Source organism: Balaenoptera borealis (assembly GCF_965194805.1).
Source record: "Balaenoptera borealis genome assembly, chromosome: 3".
Taxonomy (NCBI): Eukaryota; Metazoa; Chordata; class Mammalia; order Artiodactyla; family Balaenopteridae; genus Balaenoptera; species Balaenoptera borealis.
Genome location: NC_138866.1, coordinates 68,421,151 through 68,427,209, shown reverse-complemented (window position 1 = coordinate 68,427,209; position 6,059 = coordinate 68,421,151).

The window sequence follows — 6,059 nt, the reverse complement described above, 5'->3', positions numbered from 1 at the left end:
AGAGAATTCTATTCCTGTAAGTCATTTATGTTTATTTCCCTGAAGAGCAGGGTGATTCTGAGCAACATCAGTCCCAGTTGCCAGAATGTTCTGACCTACACTAAACACTGAAGTCATTCCCCAACTCATTTTTTTTAATCTTCCTGCTTTGTCAGTCCTGTTGATGAATAGATGGATTGTAATCAATAATATTTGGGTGGGCTTCCCTGGTGGTGCAGTGGTTGAGAGTCTGCCTGCCAATGCAGGGGACACGGGTTCGAGCCCTGGTCTGGGAAGATCCCACATGCCACGAAGCAACTAGGCCCGTGAGCCACAACTACTGAGCCTGCGCGTCTGGAGCCTGTGCTCCACAACAAGAGAGACCACGACAGTGAGAGGCCCGCGCACCGCGATGAAGAGTGGCCCCCGCTTGCCGCAACTAGAGAGGGCCCTCGCACAGAAATGAAGACCCAACACAGCCATAAATAAATAAAATAAAATAAAAAACAAACAAAAAAACCCCAAAACAACAGACTTCTGGAAAGTAACCCTGTGATTAAAAAAAAATAATATTTGGGAAAATATCATAAAATTTTATTAAATTATATTTAAAAGGGGTAAGATTAGCAAAAGCCCATAATTCATAATTCTCTGGTTACTGGCAGCCAAACATCACAAACTTTTTACTTTTTCCATTCCCCAGAAAAAATATACTGACTGTTTATTGATTATAGTGTAGGCTCCATGAGATCATGTCCACCATAGAGTTTGCATGTAATCCTGACTTATCTAACAGGGTACATTGATCTTCAGGGTATTTTTAGCTCAATCAGTATCAAAGTTATTACCAGACAGTGATTTTCTAAACAAAGTTTTTTTTTTCAGTAAAAATATAACTGAAATACTCATCTATCTTATAAAAGCTTTAAAAGATTTGGACTCAACATTTTATTATGAAGAACTGAAGCTTAAACTTATTTCTGTCATAAGATAGAGTTATTACTTAGTAAAATTCCTATTTCTGAGTTTGTTCTGATTTTTTGTAAGAAAATGGTGATTTCTCTGATCTCTCCTATCCTATAAACTGAGGTATGAGATTTTTGTTGTAGTCTGAACCCAAATAACTAACTCCATTTCAGTTCTGGTATCTCAAACCATCTGCTGCTAAATATGAGTCCACTTAAAAAATTCAAGTAAAAAAAGCCAATATAGTAATATTTTGAAAACATTTAGCATCATTTACTAAAAATGTGGATGAGGGAGCAAAAATACTTGAAGAATGTATTGAAAAGCAACGCATCTGTTTAATGGCTCTTTCACGAATCCCCATCAGTTTGGCATTGTGGAGAAAATCGCTACTAACAGCAGTTCTGCATGTATTAACATTTTGCCCTTTTTTCAGCAATGTTTGCTCACTGTAGTTCTACAGTGTGGTAATAATAATGCTTATCTTATGGAATATTTTTCTTTTACTTCTCAAAGAAATATATGTATTCAACCATAAATACGTAAATATATGTATTCTAATCATAAATATAAAATATACATACAAATATACAAAGTAAATATATATACATGCATACATAAATACATAAATTTAACTAACCATAATTGTAACTTTCTTTCTAGATGATGACAGGTGTTAGCAATTCTTGCCATTACCTACCATTTAGGTATTTCTTTCTTCTTCTTTTTTTTTTTTTTTTTTTTGGTACTGCCATACCGTCAGACAATTTTAATAACTGATGAATTAGTCATTAGATGGAATCTAGATATTTTGAGATTCTATTGTCTTCCAACATCTACATTTGTACAAATGGGTCATATAAGTGTTGCAATTAATGCTGCACTTAATTGAAACACATCTTTTCAAATGTTTGTGAAATCTTGGAATCACTTGCTCCATATTTCCTAACGTATGATATTGCCAAATATTTGGATCTATTAGGATTAATAAATATGATTCACTTTATGATTGAAGGGGGGCAGAAAGGATCAAATATGCAGAGAAATTAAAGTAACATGGCTACATAAATGTAGTTAATTTTGCTTCTTGACATTCTTAGAGTTGCCTTTGTTCTATTCAATGCTAATTTTTATTATACTGAGCTCGCAGAAATAGACATCTCAGAACCAGTGCTTAATGCATTTCATCCTTTTGACACTTTTAAGGGAAAATGTAGTTTTGAAACTATCTCCCACCTCCTCTTTTCCTAATCTTATTCACCCCACACTCCCTACCACATCCCCCAAATACGACCAAATATTGACTGACAGCTTGAAAGTTCTAATCGAATCATTCCCAGTCATATGTTTTCAATATGTTGGCTTAAAAAAAGATTAGGAGCCCAAATCTTTCATCTAATATCATTGCTCGATAGACAGACAGAATTTTAACTAGAGCAAATTCAAGTACAGCTTTCAGACCAGCCAAACCCAGGAGACAGGCAGGAGGTCTGCCCTTCCCCAGCCGTTCCTCTGTCTGCATTAGCCGTTCTTGCTCAGGCTCCATCGACCTGTCAGAGCCATCACAGTGATTGACTGCCCCGGCAGATGTGCTGCTATAACAGGTAACTTGATCATCCAGACCCATCTGTCTCTAAGTCCTCTTCAATTCACACTTTGAAAAATATTAGAGGTTGGGAGGGGTTGGATTCTTTGTTGTGATTTTTTTTTTTTTAAAGTAGGCTAACTGTATTTCACAAAAGGTTATCCTCTAGTAAGTGAATGGAAATATATACTATTTGAGCTCTTTAGTGAGGTGAGCTACTTCCAGGGCATATTACTATCAGTATTTTAAATGGGCCAATAAGAGCTGGGAGAACTTGAAAACCTGATTTCCAAAACACAACCTAAAGTTAAGGACCAATTTTAAAGAACAACCATGATAATAATAGAACGATGTTTCAAAGATAACAGTTTCCACGTGAGTGAGACAGATAGGCTGTTTGTGTGTAGAGAGAGAGGAGGGGAACCTTGTGCAATGGGAGCAGTCCTGTGTCTTCCCTTCAGTGCCCACAGCCTGGCAAGTGTTGTGACATCAGTAAGCTGAATTGCTGATTTCAGATGGGTCTGGAACAAGAATGGGCAGGGGTAACTCAAACTTCACGCTGAAATGTAGTTAACTAATGTACTAGTGTCACTGTTTCTGATAATTACCTTTCACCAAAATATTTTGCTGTGCTTGTGTGCAGAGGACTTCATTCTACAAGTCAACACCCTAAGTGTGGAGCTGTTCAGGATCTACTAACAGCTTCTATTAAGAGAGAATATAATGTTGGTGAGATCAGTGGCTAACACTTTTCTATTTCTCAGTAAAGTCTATTGCCTACTCACTCTCCAGGGATGAATGTTGGCTGAGAATGACATGGTTCTACATCTAAGGGGAAGTAACATACTGAAGCAAGCAAAACAAGGTAAAATGAATGACAACTGACAAAAAAGCAAGTGAACTCAATTTTTTTTTCAAACAAGAGGCATAAAAATATGCTAAGTATGCAATGATACTTGTAGAACCTGAAGAAATAAATGAACGTGGAGAAAGATTTAGACAAAGTTATTCATTCTGTAACAGAACTCCTTTACAATTCTTTCATAGGCTAGCCCATGATCATGCAATGCACCTTGCAATTAGAGTATGCCAATATTCATACTACTTCTCCAGATCAAAATAAGCAAAATAAATAAATTCAAAAAAGTTCTCTTTCTTGGCTAAGGGATCTAGATTTTGTTCTGGCCATAGTTTGCCACTTTTATCTACTGGTCAAATCTCATCATTTGATTTAAGATTCTTCATGGAAATGAACATCCTGTTTTCCTTCAGATGAGAAATGGAAAATATAATATTTTATTATTTTAAATTAACAATAACTATCCTTTCCAACTCTACCACCCCCTTTTTTTTTTGGCCTGAGGAGGTTCAATTTTGCTAATGATATTGCTTGAAAGGCAGTGAGAGGCAAGCAGTTACTTGGTTTGAGCAAAGCTATTGCATGTTTCAAAGAGTTATTTACCACATAAAGCTTTGGCTGATTAATTCAGTTAACAGTCCTCCATTCCTCACTTCCAACTCAAAGTAAAAAAAAAAAAAAAAAATCATATATCTGAAACACAAATCTGTCCAAATTTTAGTATGAGCTGAGAATATGATGCCACAATTTTTTAAAAAATCAACAGTGTCCTGACAAATTATATTTAAGAGAGTTTACCATTTTTATAATAAAAAGTTAAAATAAAGGGGGAATTGATCGCTATTTTCATAGTGTTTGTCATTGCATCCTGTGCAATTATTTGCTCTGAAGCCCTTTTAAGTGAAATGGTATTTCTAAGCCATAGAGATCTTCAGTACTTGTGTGCCATGGAATCAGATCTGTAAGTATTCCCGATATGGAACAAGAGATTCTTTTTTAAACTCTTGCATTTTCATCTACTTCACATCATATAACTCACATTCTTAAAAAACGACTGAAGATTTTTCTTATTTCCATGTGGTTCCTGCTTTCTAAATTCTGTTGCTTGTTTTCTCCTTAGAGTTCTAAATGTTGCTTTAACATCTTTAGGTGTGATATAGATAGATTTAGAGTGATGTAGTTAGCAAGTCTCAAGCTGCAGCTTTTAAATACATTTGAAAACCTTCTTCTGAAGGAAAACAAGACACTCTTATGGGAAAGTTACACTTTATTTTGGAGGCATCTCTCTCGCAACTTTTCTTTCCAAAGATGCTGAATTTACTATGACTATTATTAACACATGTACGTAATTAATCCTCCATCACGCAAGCTTTCCATGTACAGTTGATCAGAGCTGGTTTATCCTTTGCAGAGCATAAACACTAAATTTTTAAAAGAGGGACCAAGGTCTATTTACCAATCAAATTCAGTTGAATGTTTGCGAAAGTGTCCCTTTACATAGGTTTATACCATATGATGTGTTGATCTTCCAGGGCACAATTTGCCTCTCTGTGTTCTACCCTGTAACTATAGTCCTGCATTCATCTCAATCCTGCCCTTGTAACATTTTTTGCAACTAATTATATCCATAGAAAGAGTTCAGTGTAAATATGGTTTTAGCAGTTTATAACAAGAAAAGTGGCTTCCACTTATTTTAAGTTCAAGTTCCGTATATTCAATTACTGTTAGCAAGCACTCCACCTACTGGCTTACGTGATGCCAAGCAAGCAGACCATGATCTGAAGCAAACTGGCAGTTGAGTAAAAGATACTTACTTTCAACTCTGCCGATTTGCAAAGGATCTCAGCTTCCAGGTTGTCAGCTAGGATCAAACATGACTGACTTGCTGCTCACCAGGGTTAGGACGATTTTGGGTATTGTCTTGACCAAGTGACAATCTAATTGTGAAAAAGAGTCTCATTATCAGTGTGGTGAATGAGGGGTAGGATGGCTTGATGAGAAGTGAATTTTTGTTACTATAACAAAGTGGAGTGGGGGAATCACATTCCAGAGCCTCAAAATGTCTTTTATGCATATTTAGAGCAAATATCCATGCACACAAGCATAGGAAGAAAAAGTATTTTCATCCAAAAAAATTCTTAAAGAAAACAGGTTATTTCGTTTTAAAAATGAGTTAGGATTACAGACATCGCATATGGTATTTCTTGTCCACCAATATGTCAATTTTTAAAATGTAATATTACGGTAGCAAGAGGCAAATCAGCACCTGAATAATTCCTTTAACCATTGTCCCCCACCTCCATGAACTTTTTAGCTGAGTAGTCTTAGTAATGAATAATTATATGACAGAGAGATTTCAGTATTAGGCATTATAGTGAAATCAAGAGAAATTGACCAGTTCTGTTCCACAGTGTCAACATAAGGTATAAATCATAACCTTCTGCCTACCGCACCCAGCAGTATGCATCTTGACATCTCTTTTTAAGGACAGCTTACCGTGTAATTATTGCCACTGTGCCCATATTATAGTGCGTTTGAATATGGCAATAAACAATATGGCAATTAATGTGAAATAATGCAAGAGCAAATCAAGGCACACAGGCTAGATATAGAGGCAAAGCAGCGGGAACATTGAAACTAACCTTAATGGGCTGTTGATGTGGAAATGCT